The sequence below is a fragment of the Nomia melanderi genome, chromosome 5, assembly GCF_051020985.1.
Source record: "Nomia melanderi isolate GNS246 chromosome 5, iyNomMela1, whole genome shotgun sequence".
NCBI classification, from domain to species: domain Eukaryota; kingdom Metazoa; phylum Arthropoda; class Insecta; order Hymenoptera; family Halictidae; genus Nomia; species Nomia melanderi.
In genome coordinates, this window is record NC_135003.1 from 10,625,445 (window position 1) to 10,647,999 (window position 22,555).

Here is a 22,555-nt window from a genome sequence, read left to right on the forward strand (position 1 = left end):
TTCCACCATAGAACTGTCTTGCGTCGAAAACGGTGGAAGTGAATGCAATAGGCAGATGAGATTACGTAAAAGTCGGGAATATTAAAGAGCAATCGTCGAATTGTACTATTATCATAGAAATCGCGAGATTAAACGGAAACTCCCCGGTGCGATGTCTTGGTAAAATGTATTGGAAGTTATATGAAGCTCAGATTTTCGACGATATTAAGTTACACAAACTGAAACGAGTCTCTCTGATATGCAGCAGAATAATCCCTTTCCGTTCCACTTTCAAAATTTAATATACACGGTACGATAAAGTTTACAGTAATATCATAATAATGAATTTACCATAACACAATTATTTATCGCTGCGAATAACGGCATCTATTCATTCGAATAATTCAACTTCATTTGTTCAAGTAGATTATTCCAACTCGTTCAACGTTTACACTCAACGCTGAATCGTACACAATCCCATACATAATTTTCGCCCCTAATTCCATTTCCAATTCCGTCCAATTCAGTCACGATCCACTCGTTCCACTAAAAGGTCAGAGGGGTCCAACAAAGAAATCGGTCACACGGAAGTTCGACAGGCGAAGTACATCAAGGCAGCGGCGCATTTAAGCGGGCCACAATGTATCCCATGCAATTTACCGTCTCCCTAAACTTGCGCGAACTTAGCGCCCGTAAGGAATAACCCTCGGCCCCCGCTGCTCCCCGCGTCCTCCTCTAGATGGTCCTCGAGTTTCCAACTAGTTAACATTACAGCCGCGTATATAATATTCCATCTCCGCTCCGTTTCGACTTAAGGCATCGACGGTGCCCCAACGGCGGCGCGAGCGTTATGGATCGCGGGGAAGAAAATACGCGCGAGCTGCCGCTGCGGCCGGCAGAGGTGTACGGGGGTCGGGCGCAATAAAACGCGCGAACGCCTCGGGATAGCACGGAAGCGGCGCGCGGTCGCTTTCGCTCGCCCTAAAGGGGAAACCAATAAGAGGCCGAACTCTTCATTAAAACTCGACGAAGCTCGGTGGAGCGCGACGCCGCGCCGAAGCGAGAGACGGCGAAAAAGTCGTTCGGCAAGGGAAGACGGAGGGCAGACGAGTGTAGGGGATAGTTCGCGACGGGGGTTGGCAACCCTTGAGCACCTCTCTCCCGACGCAGCCCACTTTTTTCCAACCTTTCACCCTTTCCCCCACTCCGTTTCCTCTTTCTTTTCCCCGGAGTTCGTCCTATCGGCCGCTATAAACCCCGAACCGAGGGATATTAAAAGTTATTCCGGGGCATCGAATAAAATACCCGAAGTTTTCGCAAGGAACTTACCCAACGGGGACCGATGGCCCACCATTATATCCAGGCAGCCGTTCCACGAAGGCCGCGCGAAGGAAAACGTTATTCGAAGTCGCGCGCGCGCGCCGGGACGAACTGGAAGACTTCTTCATAAGGCTTAAATGAATCTTCCGCGTCGGACTACGGCTCGCGCCCGCTTACTTTACGCGGCCGTATATTCTTCCGGCCAGCCTTATCGCGCTACCTCCAGGGATTATACCGTAAAGAGAAACCCTCGGATCCGCCGGAAGTACGCGCATACGTGTACGTGTCTGCACGCACGCACGGCGGGCCGCGGATATGTGGAATCCTTAACGCCGCCCGCCATTCTATTTCCGCGCGCGTAAAACACCCGTACGACCTGTAACAAGGTGGCAATTAAAACGATAACGCGCGGGTACGTGGATTTTCGCGGAACTCGTTGTCGGTAGGCTTTCGAGCGTCCTCCGGAGAGAGATAAGTTCAGCGCGCAGTGGAACGATCGTAATTAAAACGGTCGAGCTCGCGTCGCGGGATTGGGAGCGAGTCGTTGCTCGAGGATGTTACTCGAGTCACTCGACTACGTTCGAAAGAAACGATGGATTTGTCGGGGATCGTGGATAGTTCATTAGCGCTCCTTCTTTTTTTGATACTGATCGAGGAGCTGGAGGCTGCGAGTGGTTTTGCGTTTTCATCGCGGCGATGGATATTTGTGTAATTAACGCGGGGAAGAAGTATGTTGGAAATTGGAGAATTTCTTTTGGAGCTCGCTAAGGAACGCTTCGGTATATTGAAAGAATAAAGAAATTAGAACATGCGTTCGTACCATGTGTATTCGAGACATTTTTAAGTGGCTTATTCCTGAATGCCCGTACTACGAGGTATCCAAGCTATGTCTCTTCAGGACTCGCCTTTTCTACTTCCCGAAGACATTAACGAGCGCATATCAAACTCTCAAATTTAATTAGCGCGGAAACGCAAATTCAGCTCTTCACGTTTCCTTTTCACATCATACTTTCGTTTTCGCGTTATTATCCCAGCCGCCGAAGAACAAATACTCCCGGAGTTCCTTCGGCGAATTCCGCAGTAACTGTAATCACGAAGCGTCAGCTGATGTTTCGGGTACAGGTATTAAAATACAAACTGCTTGCCCGTTGATGAGCGTGCAGAACTTGCGGCACACGATTAAGCATCAAAACGATGCCTCGCTCTGTGGCACAGCCCGTTAATAGTCGCTGCCGGAGAGAACAGCTATCAGCTCTTCCTTAGTATATCGTTTAAATTAATGTTTGTGTATACCCAGTTCTCAACTTCAGCAGGTACTTGAAGCGAAACAAGATTTCTATTTGACTTTGCACTGTATTCTGTGTGATGTATGCCGTATTACTAATGTTTATAGAACGGGTACACGGTGGCGATCGAGGTACGTGCGCCTGCGCGCGCGCGTTCAGTTGCTGGTTACAACCGCCTGTAAATACGATGGCAACGCAATGTTTTAATATCGTCGGTTTACATTTAAAGTGTGGATGCACTTTAATATAACACGCGCAAGTACCGAACGTTACGCAGCAACGATGAAACGGAATTCCATTCGAGGTTGTATTTCAGTTCAGTTATATCGTCGAAACGTGAATTATTTCATTTATAACATGCAAAGAAATACAATAAATGATGATAAAGTAGATGATAAAATCACCTTTTTAAGGTTTAATTTTAATCTTTTATTTGCAAGATTAGTACAAAAGATAAAGAGCTCTCTCCATGATTTTCGAACTCTTAAGCGTAAACGGAGTATTACACGCGAGAGTGTTGCCGTTGGGCGGTGTTCAATTCAATTAAACCTGAAATGAAATTTTTATGAAAAAAAAGGGAGGAAAAAAATCGTGTCGATCAACGGTAACGCGTTATGAACTATCGACGAGCAACGAATGAAATTTCATTCCCCTCTTCCGCACTTTCGTCTGGCATCGGCGCAACGCCGCGCGCGAATTTTTCGCCGTAGATTACTCGTGACAGGCTAACGAGGTTAACAGTACAATTCATCGGCCGACGACAAAGCGACAAAATGCGCGCAAGAAACGAGAACGAAGAGCGGGGAAGACACGATATTTTCTGCCCGGCGATGTCTCCCAATTAGTCGAGTCGGCGGACATTCCAAATATGGACATTTTCAGTTTCAATCTCGAAAATTGTCGTCTGCGACACCAATCGCAGTGGCGGGAAGAATCGATCGTTTCAATAACTTCTCGTTATACTATCGCGTAATCGCTAGAAAGGTCGACAGGTTTCGACGCTCGCGACTGTATTTATGATTCTCCAAAAAGGGCAAAAGCTTCGATGCGTCGCACCGGTCTGTATAGATCATAGAATGGGCACCAAAGCCCTGACACTTCAATTTTTTAACTCGTTCGTTTACCTACGTCTACCGTTAAAAACATACAAACATTATACACCTATTTCTCACATGTTACCATATCATTATCCTTATATCAACGTCCGTGTCTCGCAAAGAAACATTGTAATCAACATCGAAACGATACCGAACATCCTCGGCACGACAGAGTGTCTAAAAAAAACATTGTTTGCCAGTGGCTCCAGCGACGACCACGTTTCACTCGTCACAAATTGAATTTCATCTTACATACGTCGACGACAAACGACAGATTGGAATGGCACGAGAAGAGCATCGCGAGTATTTCCGGCGCACGCTCCACAAACAGGAGAAGCGCATGTTCGGGCTTACAGTGCGCGCGTCAAACAACGATAATTGAACGGTCCGAGTTTGCGTTATGTTTCGGTACGAAAGGGTTGCGACGCCGCGCGGGCGTCGATGCGACTGATCAATACCGAAATATTAATCGGATCGGTAGGATCCCGGGTCTGCACAAATAAGAGGTCCGCGGAGCCGCGCGCTCGCGTAGTCGTGAGTCCGGTTATTTGCACAGCAAACGGTGCCCTTGCAACGACATTAACGTTTGAGATTGCTGTTTTGACAGGTACTTTGTGCGTTGTCGAGAGATATCGAATATTCATAGTATCGATCGCGAAGAGGGCGTGCAGGCTCCCTCCTCTGCAGCTCCGCGCCCCCAAATTGTACTTCCAATCGCGGCGTCTGAGCCTCGAAATTCCTTTTCTCTTTCGACCCCTTCGCTACCCCCGTACCAGGGGGAAGCCAGGGCCGATCGTTCCCTTTCTTTTTTCATCGTTGCGCCACCGCGTCCCGACTCGCTCCTCTCTTCCTCCCGGGCAAATCCACAGGGACTCCGTGGGATTTGAGCTTTACGGATTTGCGGCGTGCCATGTCGAAGTGGAATACGTCTCGTGAGGTACGGCGTAGTAGTCGAACTCCGTGGCGGATCAGACGGCGGATCCGTTGCCTCGCCCTTTTCCCTGCAATCTTCGCGCGCCGCTTTCACGTGGAACCGTTTCGAATTCCCTTTGATCAAGGCAACATTTGTCTCGCTATCGCATAGATTCCCAGAGCGTTTCCGTTCGTTCTGCTCTTCGCTTCCTTCTCAATCGTTCACCTCTTTTTTCCCCCCCTTTTCACCGTCCCTTTCCGTGTCGTATCGGTTTCCTTCTCCCTCTGGCCCCCTCGGTTCGTTCCGGCCGCGCCGGTAAACGGGCCGGGAAGTTTTCCTTTACCGGGAAAACACTTCGGATCAGGATTGCCAGGACGGGAGGCACTAACTTTGAAACGGTTTTTAATTCTCCCGTTCCTCTGTCCCTCCGTCTCGGACCGGCGGCGTTGTTCCGCCTCTCTCTTTTTTATATTATTTCAAAAGGCGGAACGCGAAGCCTCGTTACCAGGCGAGCGGGACGATTAATTGGACAGAGGGCCCGGAGAAACGAGCGTGACAAAGGTTAAATATTGGCTGTACGAGATTAATTATCATCCGGCTCGGAATCGATTGCAGGGCTGCTTGGACGAGTTTCAGCGACACGATTAACGGTCCCGCGATAGATGATTCCGTTCCCCGCCACCTCCTCTCCTACTCTCCGCCGGTTCGGTCGTCGTTCTTTAGTTTCCCGTTCCCATTAAACATCTCGTTCGCAGTCGCCGTTGTAATTATTGCGGCGCGCGTTAAGCGAAACCATCGCGGTCCAGCGTTTCCGCTTAATGAAACGTTCGCCGATGAAAACGCTGGCACGGTCGCGTAATTCCGTTTGGCGAGACAACTGTAAAGATCGCGCGTCTGAATCCGAATGACGCGTGCACGCGGCGAAAACGCTGGCAAGGCCACCGGCACGCGGCACGGAATTTCCCGGACATATTTTCCGCCGGTTGAATTCATTTGAAACGTAATGCGACCGCTGCAGAGGCCCATAGCGCGCCTCGCGCTTTTTCATCGGCCGCGCAGCAGCTAGTTTATCCCGTTCCGATCGGAATTCCGCGCCGCGGACCGCGCGATATAAAAATATGCCTGTAATTTTTTTCATTTTCGCGTTCGCGGCCGATCGAAATATATTTCTTCCCGACTAATGATCATAATTCGAGTGGAATCCGTTCACCGAATTTAGCGCGCGCATGGTGATTTATTTAGTGGGCAGACGCGCGCGCTTGAAAAATGCTGCGAATTCTTGGCAAATTTGCTTTCCGAGGATTTTGGCGGCTCGAATTCATCTTGTGATGATTGCATCGTAGTGGTAATAACGATAGCGTGTTTTGTTCCGTGGATTTCAAAATATCGTTGAGAAATTACTGGGATGGTTGTTGTACAAATACTATCCGTGGAAATCACTGGCAGAACTCGACGTGGTTGTGAATTCATTAATCCTTCCAATTATTTTTCATTTCGTATGGTTTTAAGCGTGACAGCACGTGAAATGTTTTATGTAACGATTTTGAGCTACGTTTGTGCCTTAATTAGGCGAAGTTAACCGGTTTCCTTTGCTGCGATGACATAACGTGGATTTGTCCCTTGAAGGAATAAAGTGAATGGGCAAACAATGTTATTCCGTGTAGATTGCTGGTTGTAATATTTAGTAGTTGGTTGACTTTGTTGGAACTATATTAACCGATATGCAGTTGTAAGGCAAAGCAACTAGAGTTAGATATATTCGCTTTCCAAATGTGGCGGTTTGAAGTTTGAAGAATCGCTTTACTGCTTGATTTCGTTGTTGTTATATTGTCATTTGAGAAAGAAACGTTCCTTTCTAACATTTTCTCACTGCAAGATTTGTGACTTCGTGTGATTTCGTTATCACTGATTACATTCTATGTTTAAATTTAAACGCTTAAATATTTTTTAAACTGAAATAAGTTGTTCATTTAACAGTTTTTTTTTCTTTTCGCCAACGAGCACGAAACATTCTGATTACTTCCATATTCTGGTCGAGCGAAACAATTTCATTATGTAAATATCGATCGTCGCGGGTCATTAAAAAATTTCGCCCGGCTAACGCGCGTATACGCGTTGTCAACTGAAAACAAAAATGTCCGTTTCGGGTCGGTACTTCCGCGTACGTTCCCTGGCGCGGCAGATTTCTATTCATTCGAGCAAAACGGTCGAAACTTGCCGGCGTTTATTCGCGTCGCGCTTATTATCGCCTCGCCAAGCACGATTAACACGTTCAGCGCTGCGTGGACCATTAATGAAACTCGCTGGACTTTCCTTTGAGCTGTTTCGGTAATTTCCTGTAACAAAAATCGTCATATTTTTCTTTGGTTACGTGATGTGTGATATAACAGGTTTTCAAGCAGAAAGAGCATCATTTTAGACAAAGAGAAATCAGTCGAAAACATAGCACACTTTTTCATTTGGCACCTCGTTGCCGAGAAAATCAAATTTGAATATTTGTCCGGTTAACTTGATTAACTACTGGCTAAATACAGATGGTGAAATCGACAGAGAAATATGCCGCACGCAAAAATATATAAAAAAAAAAATCCTAGCAAAAAATTTATTTTACGTGAAGTCTTGTTTTCGAAAAAATCGAGTTTCAACGTATCCGGTCAACAGTTAACCAAATGCGAGCGTGCTCCATAACTTTCCAAACTACGTTTTTTTGCAAAACGAGGCCTCAAACGAAAAAAGATTACCGCGCACTTTTGTCCTCGTTTTTTTCACGTAGGATAATTTTCCATTATATCGCTCGTATCGAGTTGAATCTACTACGTATACGCGTGCTTTACAGATTCTCAATGTTACTGTTCACCGACAGCAGACTTCGAATGGAAAAGTTCTGCTCGAAAATGTATGTATTAAGTTATAGCAAATTTGCAACGTTACTTTCCATTCTCGTCAATAATTAATTTCGCGAGCACAATTCCCATGAACCGCATTTCACAGACATGCGAAACGAACAGAAAGCAGCGGGCTGCACCGTTTGCATAGAAGATCATATGGATTTAGTTCAGGGTGTTCGAACGCTCGAGAGCATCACTTTTTATCGTCGTCTCGGAACGTAGCCGGCGTGCGGGAGCATTAAACGAAATTTTCTAATTAACTTTGTGCAGCGCGAAGACACCGACGTTTCTGAAACAGCGAGGAAACCGTCCGGCGAGTCTCTCACCCTCTCCCACCGTTCTTTTTGTTTTTATCGGGGCGCCGCCTGCCAAATGCGATTAGCCGCATTTTTATTCTTCGTGCCGGGGCGCGTCAGGCGGTCCCCAGCTTTCTAAACTTCGGGACACTTAAGTGGCTCGAGGAAAATACCGGACGAGCGGGGACGCTGCCGCTGTCGGAATATTGTCTCGGTGAAATTATCGCGCGGCCGCGTTGTCGGAAAAAGTTCCGTTTAATTCGGCAACAGGGAGGAAATTTCTGTTGTTCTACTCTCGGTGAGCATGCAACTGCCCTGCGTGCTAATTGCGTCGGCCGAGATAGAATCATGCATTACGATTATTATTCATTTACGAGGTGTCGGAATTTTTGAACAGTCACAGCCCTTCGACTCGTTCGCCGGATTGTTCGGATTAAGTGGTCGACATGACTGGCGGCAGGGCGTTTTTTAAATATTTAACACGCCAATCAATCGTAGCGTCGTGTCGCGCGATATTAATTTACGATGCACACTGTCGTCTGGCTGTATTCATATTTATTTTAATATCTCTACTTCAGACATTTAATATTCTACATTTTTTACCGTGTAATATCAGTCGCGTAATTTTTTGAAATGAGAACCGCCACACTTCGAAATGCTGTACTTCTATTAATTTAGAAGAGGTTCGAGTGAAACATAACCCTTAGTGGTGTAAATAATTTTTATAGCACTCACGATGAAAATTAAAAAATGTTATACGTTATAATATTTCTTACATGCTTTTATTGTTCATATTGGGACAAGATTTACACGTGCAGCCAGTAGACTTAAACTCGTTTCTTCTTCAACTTTGTTCATTAAAATATTTCACACCATAACTGGTACTGTACTGAAGTCTCTAGAGTGCAAAGGGTTAAAAAGGACGTTTCTCTTTTGTCGCGGAAAGCATCGAACCGATAATTGGACCTAACGCCTCAATTAAAAACTGAAATGATCGCGAGTGATCATCGGAGCGTTTGATCAGGGTCACAGAGGGCTCTCCGAGCGATGTCGTCCGGAAACGGCGTTAAGTACGCTAGACATTTTTCCTCGGCGGATTCGCGCGTGGCGAAGGAGCGCGGTACACGCGTTTCCCTTTAATTAAACGCGGGGACGTTTCGCGGTGGATAATTAAATTGTCTCGGTACGTCGTCCGATCGGTCACAAAGACACGATCTCGGGCATGAATAATGCAATACGTCCTGCGGGGAGCGGTTTTAATGGAGCAGCTTTTAATTCGTCTTTTAATAAGAAGGGACTTTCGCGGCCTTTGCGACCGGGAAACCACGTGCGGCCGTTAATGCACCGGTCATTAATGCTACCGGCGTCGTCTTATCCTCTGATCTTGCATACTCCGAGGACATAATTTATATCCGAGTGCCGGGGACGCGTCTAATGACGTGTAATTGAGTTTCGCGACGGACGCAGCCTGTTTCGTTAATTCCTCCGCCGGGTCCGGCCGATCTTGCGGGTTTCGCTCTTAACAAGCTCGGCGATTCGTGGAAATACGACACTGCGAGTCCGTTTTCTTATCCGCGCCCTGCGGCAGCGTTTCGAAAAGAAAACTGTAATGTAAAAAGCATTCGCCGAGAAATAAATTTCATTCTCTACCATCTGAAATGGATGTTTGAACATGTTAAAACTGTGTGGTTTATAAAAACTGAGACTAATTAATTTAACCCGCGAGGCGAGAGAAAAATATATGAGCAAGATCATTTGATAATTTTAAGTTGTGTTTCAAACAGGATACATCTGTTAAGAATTAAAATCGTGTTGTTCGTTTATGTTCGCAAATTGTTAGGTGAAATGGTTAGTCAGTAGTGAACTTAAGATTGCTGGTTCAATATATATATATACGTATATTAACGTTATTAGCGCAAAATGACGGGAGAAAGTGCCGCGTTGTGATATTAGAGTCTATTATGTGTGTTTTAATAAATAAGAATTATCGGGACACGTGCAGCCATGAACGCCACACACGACCATTAAACCTACGGTCGTTAACGCTCCGAGCGGTGCCTTATCGACCAATCTCGCGTTCTTAATGATAATAATTATGCTGGTCTTGCGCTTATCCTAAATTCTGCGATCAGACCGCTACTCTGCAAATTTCTAATGAAAAAGTGTTTATGCGTCGCACGTTTATATTTCAAGCCGCAGTAAAAACAGCGATCGCAATTACGAATGCGGGCAAACGAACAAATGGAATGGCGTAGCCATTACATTATAATATTTACAATCAACGTAAACGGATGTTATTAAAATACAAATTTCGAAACGAGTGAACTTCCATTATTTTTCTGTCGAAAGAAATGAAACATGCGGGCGTAAAACAGAAACCGTAATTATATACGAAACTATAGAAGCGTTCTCATTCGTCAACGTTAATTTTTACATGACATCAGCTCATCTTTCGCATGAAAATTCTACGTTTCGCTGCCAAAAGCGCGAATGAAAAAATCATGAAAATTTCTGACGCATTTAACATTTCGCTGCGAATGAAATGGACGAAATAAGAGCGCAACCCTCGGCGACGGAAACGAATTTTCATTTAACGCTCGCCCCATAATTTTCGGGATAAAAATACGTACTCGCGTAAACATCCGCGCCGTAATCGTGAAACCGAGCACGTTCTTGTCTGGCGCGAGCGGAAGACGCGCGGGATGTTTGAAGTTAATCGGTCGCCACCCGAAATTTCCGAGCGCGAGCGACGCAACGCGCGTAATTTTTTCAACCCCCCACAGTGGCTACCTTCATCCGGCGACATGGGAACGTTGCATGACTCGGCACGTCCCTCAAGTCTACCGTGGAACGCTGCATATTTTAAGGAGATGTCTTCCACGTGAAACGCCATACGACTTGCGTATTTAATTATTTATTAGCCAGGAGTAGTTTTACCTTTGATGTTGCGCCGCGTGCTGAATGCAGCCGCGTATGCAAGGGAATCCGGGACTTTCGTGAGCCTTATATTTTTGCGGCGGCGCAGGAAGCGCATGTAAATGTACAATAAACATGAGTTAACGGGACTGCGTGACATTCCCCCCGGCCATAATAGATTCTTATGATCACTTATACATCGGAGCCTGAGCACATTACAACGAGCGGCCCGCATTGAATTACATTTCACTGCCGCCGTTTTTTCTTTCCCGGGAATCTCCGCCGTTTATGAAACACGGGATAATACGAGAAAAGGGAATTTAGAATTCGAAACGATACAATACACGCGGAAGCAACTGCGAGGGTTATGGTTTATAAATGATCCGGCCTGTGTACGATCTTCTAAACTCAAACATAAACAACTGATATACGTGTCTTTGCTTAACACCACGTATTACGGCGGAATGTGTTCTAAACTACGGATGATTATGACAGACAGTCGTAATAGCGTTGAATTTGTGACAATCATCTTATGGCCGCGGTTCGAACTGGCCGTGTTATGATTATCCTGAGGTGCCCACTTATTCTTATACCACCCTGCTTCGGTGTGGGTAGATATTTTTCAACTAAAGAGAAGTTTGCCTTCCCTAATTTGCTCCTTGTCATCCGTAATAGTGTGCCTTGATAGTGTGCCAAGTAACACGTTAACGCCGTACGTGCGATAGGCAACACCGTTCAAAGTTTGAAACTTCCGATTCATTATTTAGTAACCGTTTATAAATCCCTCGGAAAATGAAACAATTCGTTACCTACAAATGTGACATACTCTCAAAAAATATACAACAGCTAGATCACGCGGAAAATATTCATGGGACTTACAGTCGCTTTCTAAATTCGTATGTTCCCTTAAAAGTAACAGTTTTTACGTGTTCCTCGATTCGCTTGCAATGTCTCCGGAGTTAATGAAATGCTGCAGAATGTATTCAAGGGAAAACGGTATAGCATAAAACGTATCGACTCAATATTGCCTATTTTCCGAAGGACTCGTTCGGAGTATGTAGATTCAGATTCAATTATAGATATACGTGTTAAAAAGCGAAGAGAGAAAGGGAAGAAAACCGGAACGGAAATGTCTTCCGTCCGAAATATTTGGCGACTAGCCAATTTCCAGTCACCGTCGGTTCCAGCGGTGCGTCGGCAATCCGATTGGGACCAATCGCGCGGGTCGGGACCGGTTCTTTTTTTTTCCGTCTCGCGCGTAGGACGAAGAGTAAATCCAGCGGAATTGCGTCGTCGAATAACGCGAAATATAATGCCGGATAATAGACGACGATGTGTCTCGTCGAGGTCGGATAAAATGTGACCCTCCGCTACCTTCATCTCTGGGGTTGGTACATTTTGATTTTCCGCCGGGCAGATTTATCTCGCGCTTCGATGTATTCATAAGCCGCGAAGCTCACGAAATCAGCATTCGAATCAATATTTCGTTCGGCGGCTGGGTTTTATTTCTGCTCCCTCCCTCCCCGACACTGGCCGGTTGCATTCGATACCATCATCCAAGCAGGTGTTTGTAATTGAAAAATGATTGGTGGCTGCCTTTATTCCGTCACAAAACGGACCCGCAAAGCTGATTTCTCGTCGGCGCGCACGTCGAGTCAGTCTCCCGTATAAACATCAGCCGATCATAACAATTATTTCAGCCGCGACGTCGAAAGTTATCGAAAAACGGAGGCGCGACCGGTCGCCGATCCCTCGCCGACAGTGGAATTATTTCCGATTCGTCGCGTGCTTACCGATTGCTTTCAATCAGACGTACACGCCGAGAATGGAAACGAATTTCAACAAAAGACCCGAATTAAAAACCACCGATTTCTAGCGGCCGTTTATCGCGCGGCGTTCGAGATAATAGAATCGAGAATGACGGTCGCAGCGGTCTGCTGTGTCACTTTTTGGTCATTTATATTTTCAAGTGCTTTCCTATCTTTTTCATTTCTACCTTTCTGCTGTGATTAAAATTTTGTAATTACGTTTCACGCTGCAACGCCGGAACAGGGATGAATAAGCAGAATACGAAATATCATGCATGCGCAGTGTAATTTTAAAAGAGAATGGAACAATTTACCGGCGGTTTGAAAATGGTTCAACAACGCGGTTCCGCGAATCAATCCACAACCGACTGATTATTTCGAGCTGAATTTTTTCCTCGAATTACCTGCACATTCTGTTTCCACGCGAATTTACCGTTCCCATAATATAGAATGATTCGCGCTTTGAAAAATCACGTGGCAATCGACTCACCGGAAATTCTCAACCTGCCGAGGAAAACATTTTTAATTAATAACTTAAAGCCATATGAAATAAACTCCTCGCAGACCGTGTTATTTTAAATTAAACTAACTGAATACTTCAAATTCTCGGTCGATTCGTTGAATGTTTAGAACTTGCTAAATAAAAAAAAAAAAACATACTCGTACTCGTGCTGACGCATGAAATTATTTCCGCATCGATCGCAATCTGATCCCGGTTAGATGTAGAAAGCCGGAAGGAAAAACAGCGACGCAAAAAACCGGAAACGAATTTGAATCGTAAAGGGGTTAATTCGACGCTGCAGCGGTGGTGGTTCCCGGTGCCCTTAATTTCCGCGGCAACGTAAAACCGGAGATCGCAACGTTATTCCTGTTCCATTAAACAATTCCGCCCTAAATAGAGTAATTCGTCTTGCAATTTCTCAGACGGTAAGTGTGTTTCGCTGGCCCGCGGGGTGCAGCAATGACGGCCGCCCCTCTGGAAAGCCGTGGGGGCCGTTAGTTCGTTCCCGAACCGGGTCCAAGTAGTCTTGTGAAAGTGAGCGGTAGGAACCGTTTGTTTCCCGCAATCTGCCGGACGGTAAATTTTCGCTGAATGGCGTCCATGCCACCGGGTAGAACTGCGGGACGAGAATGGCTGCTCTTCGCTGAATATACAGGGTCGACGGAGCCGGAACTGGATGTAAAGGGGTTGAAAGGGGTGGGGGTAGGAAAGAGGTATCTAAACCGTGACTCTCGGAATCTCCCGGGAATCAGCTGATCTACCCACCCGCCCAGAACGATCGGCCCTTACAGTTCTCAGTCTACACGTATGGCACTACAATCGCTGTAGAACTGCGATCGAATTCCAGCGATGCCGATTTCGGGAACATCATTACACGGCCCGCGAGAAACCTGACCTGTTTACCCGTTGCTTCCTTAGCGACTTGGTTGACGTTAATCCTCTTAAGGATAATTGACGTTACGCAACGATAATTCACTACCCCACCCCGGACTCGTGCAGCAAGTTGCGAGTTAATTACCGCTCGAGGAGGATCCTGCGTGAAGTACCGGCGCAAAGTCATCGACGCAGCTCGCGCTCCTCTCTGTGAATACCAGAGGTTTGCGTGCTGTATGAATATTGAAGTGTATGAATTGGTAATCCTGTTTTGTCGGAACGGAAGAATGGAGGCCAGGATTGAAGGAAAGGCTCTGCTAATAGGTACGAAATTTTATTAGGAAGCATGAACGTAGCGCGAGTTTCCGCGACGACCGTAAAGAGCAAAGTAGTTCTACGAAAACGTTTAAAGTTCCGGCCGAGCCATGGAGCCGCCTAAATTATTTCGCTTAAAATGCCGCACCTCCGTCAATTTTTCGAACTTCTACATCAGACTCGCTTTATAATGTTCGTAAGATATCAATCTATAAAAGTTCGCCGGAGAACGTTGGTTTTTTAAATTTTTAAGCGGCGTCGCCTTTCTAAAGTTTCACCACGGTCGATGGACGTTCGAGTTTTCTTGAAAATGTTATAAATTCGTTAACCCTTCGAATTTCCACCTCATATTTATTTTACAATATTTTTGAAACATCAATCTGAAGAAGGTACACCCAAAGGCATCGATTCTTTCAAACTCTCAAGCGCTATGCATTTTTGAACGTCGACGAGATCGATTTAACGCATAGAGAATGCTCCTGGCCGCCCGCTAATTGCGTCACTTATAAATCACGATTAAAACGATACAACAGGGGAAAACAGACGAAACGCTAAGGGCGGGCAAACGAGTTTACCCGAGTTCCGCTGTAAGGTGCAACGGTTTCGTTTATAATTGCATGAAAAACGGTTCGTTGGTTCTTTGAAGTGAAATCGCAACTGCCAGAATTCGAGCAAAGTAAACGGAAGATCATATTACCCGAAAATTTGCAAGCTCAATATTACCTTTATGGAACGCGGAACCGTTATCGTTGTGTTCCGCCACCGTTTTTGCGAAGTTTCCTATTTATTCGCTGTGTTTCGCTCGTTGTTTATCGAAACAACCGGTCGCGTCTCCCGATCGCGGTGCCGATTAAACAAGTATCGAAGTTTATGCCGGTGCAGCTGCATCTTTGGTCGCCGAGCATTAAGATAACTTGTAGCGACCCCAGTGGATTCTTATTAGACAATCTGTTTCCGAGATAGGAGGAACGAGTACTTTCTTCGGTGACTTCCGGCGGCTATCGTGCACGAAGAAAGTCGGCCACTCGTCCCGGGACACGAAAGCGCGGGACGCACGGGATAACTTGGATCGTTTGAGAAATCAGTGCGAAGGAACTGAGGCAAGTTTACGTATCGTGCAGCTCGAGATTGACATTGTCAACTTTTCAAATGTGTACGAAATGTGGACGGAACGAACAGTCTTGTTACGATTCATCCGCACGAAATAATCGGAGAGAGGCCTTTCGTGTACCATACTTTGTATATCCATACTTGATGCAGATGGAATTTGAACATACTAGTTTTATTTCAGGGTATTTTATTTTTGTTGATTTTTATGTGTCTATAGAATGACAGTTATATTATTCTTGCTGATGTCATGGTGAATGATGGTCTCAACAGCTGTATTTTAATTTAACATATTACGGCGAATGGCGTTTCAACTCAAACATTTATGTGAAATGAAATTTAAGTTTTGACGCAATACGCGCGCGATGGTTTCCGCAACAAGAGAAACACGAACAAGATTCTACTCAAAATCATGTTTCTTGACACGAGTGCGTAGTCAACTTCGTAAAGATCCTTAACTCAGAAAACGCAGGATAATAAGGTGGCGCGAGCTTAATCTTTACGTTATCAAGCAAAATGTCTGAATTCATCAAAATTTTGGTATTACAATATTTCCGAGTAAATACTTTACTTCCGAAGGAAAAATCGATGCCAAATTGTCAAAGAAATGGAAATTCAAGGCAATTTTGCCAAATTTGTACGAGGACAAAACAAAATTCTGTAAAAGAAAGTTTCAAAATGGTTACCCGGTTGCAAACATAAGAACAACATTACATAATTGCATAATTGAACGAAGTATCACAGACTTAATTCAATTCGATGTTAAAACTACCAGAAAGATTACCAGTAAATCTTTCTCGCCGGCGTGCTACTTACAATAAGAGAAATCTCTGCCGTTGAGTTTATTCTATCGAGTCTCACGGTGATATCTCAGCAGAAAAATGTTCGGGAATTGACAGCGGGGGGACCCGGACAAGTGATAATCGATGTTCGTTCATCGATTAGGTGCGAAAAGCGGCAGCGGCAGCGGCCGAACGCCGAGAAAGAAAGAAAACCTTGAAGGGATTTATCGAATTCGACGGAAATGGTTAAGATAAAGTCTGGGCTCCCCTGTTACCCGGCCTCGCGGGTGCCCGAACTTGTAAAGTTCGCTGGAACTAACTTCCCGCGATAGACTCGCCCTTCCCCCTTCCGTCTTAATGCGAATTTCGACGGACAGTAGTATCGTTACGCGAGATACCGCCCCGAGATTCGCGAGGATGTTACGTTGATGTTCAGTCTTCAATTTTGCATAGTTCGACGGGAACATTTTATGCAGAGGATCAGAAAATTTTGAAAACTCTCGATGCATTGTACAAGGATGAACAGTAGAATTAGCTCGCAGTGATACAATTACATATGAATAAAAAAACTAATTAACGAGATACTCTTTTTTGCTGATAGTAATCGAGAAAAAGATCTGCAACGTAGTGAATACTAAAAATACAGGATAGATATAATAAAACTACACAAGCTATCGATCGGTAATATTTCTTCCCATGAGAACAGCTTCAAAATTGATGCGTCTAGACTGACAACCATCTTTCAAATGGAACCGCTCTGAAATCTACAAAGATACGAATTGAAATTGTATTGTCTAAACTGCTTCATCCATCAGATCCGCGTCACCGTGACCCCCGCCAACTCGAAACGCTCTTTGCACACGGCCGAAAAGGGAATCGTCTGCGAATAACAAGTATTGAATGTTAAGTTTCATCCACCCGTCTCTCTAAAGTCGTTTCATCTTTTTATATTGGATTTGCCTTTATCTCCTCTCCGTTCGGAGAGTGAGCGAGAGGAGCGACGACGGAGAGAGCTGTCGAGATATCTGATCCGATAAGAATTTTAACTTCGGTCGAGAGTGTATTAAAGTATTCGGTTATCTGATCTTACTGTGGAACTTTCGAAAAAGTTTCCCAGCATCTCGGTATTATGAATCTGTTGTAAATTATGGTTATTCTACTTTGAAAACCAGTAGTTGGATTGAAAGCTGATTTTGCGAACTGTTCATTAATTAATCAACTCGTTAAAAGTCAGAAGAGGAGGATCCTACCTGGATCGTATTTCGTACTTCGCCATTTTGGAATTTCTGTAATTAATCCGGGATTCCTGAATATCCTCAAAGTAAATTCCCATGTAACTCTACTTTTTAATGTTCTACAAAAGCCCTCATCTTTCCATTTTTAATTACTGCTTTCACCGAGTCGATTAATTTCTCCTTGCACAGAGATCGTCTATATATCCTTCCATAACCAAACAACTCTTTCATTCCGACGTAAAATTCGTCAAGTTTCATTAAACGGCAATAAAATTGGCTGCGATCGGTTTACACATAAAGGAATCACTGTGAATCGCCGCATTGTTCACTGGAAGACGAAACGTCGGTAGAAACAACACGATTTTCAACGGGATTACTCGAGTTCCCGGAAAAATGGAAAAGATAAGAAATTATCGCGACTCACAGGAACGTTCGGGATGACCGAAAGAGAGAATGGATGATTATCCGCGAGCCGGTAATGCGTTTACTTGTAACACCGTATTGTTTTCCAATAGGCAATCAGGCCGGGGGCGCAATTCGCGCGGACTTGACTATCGGCCCGTCCGATTGCGGGATAATTACTCTGTCTTGCTCGTTAACCGGGCGTCGCGAGAGCCTTTGAAAAGCCCATGTAATTGCGCGGGCACGGGCGTAACTATTTTTCATCGAGCAGGGCTTAAAATCACGGCCGCTCGATCGTGGTGCGACGTTCACCGGGCGCGGGCATTAAATTGGCGGATCTTCGATCGAGCGCCATCTTGCGTGCGCGCCCGCCGGGACCGATAAAAATGAGACATGCTCAAGCTAACGAGCGAAATATTATTTTTACACCTGCAATCCATAGATAAATCTCCGACGAAAAGTTCCGTGGATAATTTATTGGCTCATTACCGCTATGCTTCTAGCTCCAAATTTCCGTTCACTTCTTGGTCCGTCATAGTAACTCGTATTCTTGACATTATTTTACTCCTTCTATTCGATGATATTAATATGTTCAACGAAAAGAGAATTTTAATTATCTAGGATTCTTTTGGGATATTCAGATTTTACAATTTCCGCGTTGAAACTGTTTCAGTATGGTGAAAACGTGGAAGATAAAACAAAGAGGATCTATGCTTTAATCTTACGAATAACCTGTGTAAGATAAGCTTTTGATGATTCGGAAAATTTTACAAAGTAGCGTAAGTACGCGTACGTTTGAGATCGTAGAAAAAAGTGTTTTATTGGAAATTTCCGTTTTATGATAGAATAGAATGGAATATAGTCAGGATACTTGCCGGTTTATAGTTCGTATAAAATATTCTGCACAATATTTTCTGCGTAATATATTCAAATTGGCGCAGTATTTTATTGCCCCGTCTATATGTGCCAGTTTACAACTTTTTTCAACAATACCTTTTACATCTCCTTTGTACTGTTTTAGCTGAAATATATATTTCAGAGAGATTTTGAAATTATTGGAGTTTAAGAAGGAGAGGGCGACATAATGTGTCAGAATGCATCTGTGATAATGCTTCAGGGAAGTATTATTGTAAACGGTATGACCGGTTGTTAAGATGGCACCCGAAACCTCGCGGGGCACACGGTTGTCAAGCTGATTCAATGGTTCGCCGTAATTTCATATTAACTTCTACCATAATTCCCCCAACAACTTACGGAAACTTCTGTGTTACGGAAGAGAGATAAGAGGAAGTGCCACTCAGCAGGAATATGAAGGGTGTCGTCTTACAAACCCACAGGCAAATAGCCATATCTTTCTCTACCCTGCCAGTTATTTGTCCAAGTATTATAATGCACAGTTGGTTTCAACGTGCAACTACATTTTCATGCGCTGGCAACTAACTTCGAATCAGATGCAATTATCGTGAATTTTACGATACAATTATTGCCGATATTATGCATCGTTATTATTATTAATATTGCGATAATATGATGATACCAGTAATAAAAGTATTCAGTTTCTGTTCAACATTTAACTCGATCAAAAATCGAAAACTAGGAAGACATAAAAATTCCGCGATTAAATATTAATCCAATACTATATTTATAAAAATGTTCAGTTACTAATTTACCAGAGGTTAAATTTATTTTTACGATAGTCTATAAATTACCATTTAAAGTATTCGATCAATGTACACACTCCTTCGAATCGATTCGTTCGAGTTAATCGAGGGAATAGAGTCGGGTGAACGTTCGATATTTATTTTCGAATCGTCGCGACACGCATAGCACCGATAATGGGTGTTCCGGGAACACCGGCACATGTAATATTCCGTCGAACTATTACAACGCATAGTATTTCATCAACGCTCGTTACCTTTCAATTTGCTCCCATAATTAATGAAATCGTACTGGCGCCATTTCTGTGGATTCAAACCAATTGACGCAATAGCACATATCCGATCTAAATACACGCCAGTCACGTCTATGACTAATTTCCTTTACTACTTGTATAATATGTCCAAACAATTATTGTCTCGACGTAACAATGACGGAAATTGGATTCCGTCATGGCTGAAAGTGTATCGCGATTGTCGACGGGTAGGGCCGGCCGGTGGAGAGGATATGTCAGAGCGAAACACGAAAGGTAATTTGAAATTTATAACATGCCGATCGAATATTGGCAAAGAATTCAAGCCTCCGCGGATATTTCCATTGATAGTCGAGTGACTCAGGATAGTTGTCTAATTCCTGTTTCTGTACTTCTCGAAAGGAATAACCTTTTGTGAAATCTTTTTGGATTAATTGAATAATAATATTACTTATGCGTGGAATAATATTAACAATGATTAGTTATTAATAGTAGTAATCATAATACGTATTAGAATTTATAATTAATGATTGCGCGAGACATAATTACATGTTACAATCACATGTAAGTTAATGTTTCCATCGAATTCTTCTCGAAAATTGACAAAGAGATATAATTACGTCGTCAGCATGAATACAATATTATAATATTTGAAAGGAATATTTTAAAAGGAATGGGTTAAAGGAATAAATCCAATAATTTTCCTGCGATATTTTAAAATGTTGAGTAGGGATCGATAAAACGAAAACAAAGTCTTTTAGCTGTTAATAGTAAGAAGACCGTCGCAATCTGTAGTACAAACTCTGCCCGATTCAATTTCTCCGATAACCAGCCCTGGACAATAAAGGAACACCGTAGAATATCCCTTGTTCTCTTCCTCTCTTGAAAGGAACGCTGATTCTAAATTGCGTTTCCCTTGAAAACGTAGCCCACTTTTATCGGGCAACACACCGGTGGAATACAAGCGGACGCCGCGATTTATTTTAACGGCTGCGAAAACAAATTCTACGGCTACAATTAGCGGAGAAAATTTTAATTAAAAACGTAACTTGACGTAAGGAGATTCCGCATCTAAGAATGCGCAATCATTTTGATGTCCATCGAGTTAACTGCATCCGGCATCGGATTTTTGTGCGTTTCGCGGACTCCAAACGATTTCTACCCAATGGTATAACAACTTTGCGCAGAATTTTCGAGAACACTTCTTTTTCATTAGTATCATAAAACCCGGGAAAACGGTACTCGCATTCGACCAGATTAAACATGAAAATAATTTTTGTTTGCCAAACTAAAAACGGCTTTAAATAAAACCGTGAGATATTAACGGAACGCTGTTTATTCTAGCGCGTTGTATTTACAGGTGCAACGTATGTACAAACACGAGGGAAGAAAATCAATGTCCCGCCTTCTATGAACTTAATAAAAAGAAAATATATTAGAGGAGCCCGGTGAAGTTTGGCGGAACAGTTTCGTAAGATTTTCTAAAACAAGCGAGGTATGGGACACGAGATTGCGAGTTTACAAAAGCGCGGGCCGCACGGAGAAAGGTAAGTAGGTTGCCGCAAGATTTTTCCCGGGTTAAATTTTCCCGGCACGGTTTTTACGGGTAATGGGCTAATAACCGGACAGATTTAAGGATCGTGTAACGCGTGTAGCTAAACGCAATGCGAGGCAGCGGCCGCGGGGCTGCGAGGGCGCAGAAGTTTATTTCGGAATCCCTTTAAGCTAATGAAATTTCGCGATTACAGTCGAACGATGTCGAAGAAGAGACGCGGGAAACCTTGTTAAAAATAAGCCAAGTCAATGTTAATTAAACTTCCGCGGGAAGGGTTTTAAGCCGTAAGCCTTTTGTCGATGTAAAAGGGAAGGAGAATTTAATTTCGCGGACAAGCAGCCAGCGAGCGGCCGAATGAAAAGCCCGCTGCATCTTTCTCTCGGGTCCGCGACCCGAGACATTTAGTCGACCGTTTCGCCAGGAATTCGACTGTAATTTATTGCGCCGTGGCGCAATTAAACACATTCGAACGGGAAATTATTTGACAGATTTACCGCGTGTCCCTTGACATTTTAGATCCTCGAACTGCCCCCCGGAACCTGCATTCCGGTCGTCACAATGGAGAAAATAACTTTCCGGCATCCGAGACTTCCTGATTGCGTTTTTTATCGTCCCCGGAATAATGGAGTGCCCCGGATACTTTTTTTCTGTCTATTTGGATTTCGAGCTTCTGTATCAATTATACGGGACTGCTTGATTGTTCGAATCTAAATCATTCGCGGTATCCGGCTTGTGACGTTTGATCTCATCGTTACCGACTTATTGTTTTTAAATGATTGACGATAGTTTGCAATTTAAATGCGAGCAAACCTCACGGCAAATATTATTCGGATATAATATATTTGCTTTACCGGAGGTTCATTTCTGCATACGTTCGAATTAAAAAATTACACGTAAATATACGACTTCAATTCTTGTGAAACAAAGAATTTCAATGATTTCTATAAAAAAGCTGTGCTGGACCAGAACTGTCAACTAAATATCGCAATATACACGGTACCGTAAGGAAGAGAATATAATATTGATCCTATCAGGTACAAGTTGATCGCCATACACGTGTATTTAAAAATTTAAACTACGTACGTTCCTTCAATTGTTAAAAGTAAGAAATTCCAAAAGTTCTTCTGAAAAAGCTATGCCGGTTTACAGGACCAAGTTAAGTATCGCGATAGAAACCGTCCGTTAAGAAAGGGAAGCGGTAAAAGTGGGGAGGGGAAACAAGCGAATGAGCAATGAACGTTAGAAATTTACTAATGGCGGAGGTGGGGGAGAGGAAAATGAAGGAGAAACGAAGGGGAGACGGTAGTGGGTAAGCAAGAGGTGAAGTGAAAAAGGGAAGGAGAGAGGACTGGGAGACCGCACGGAGGGAAAA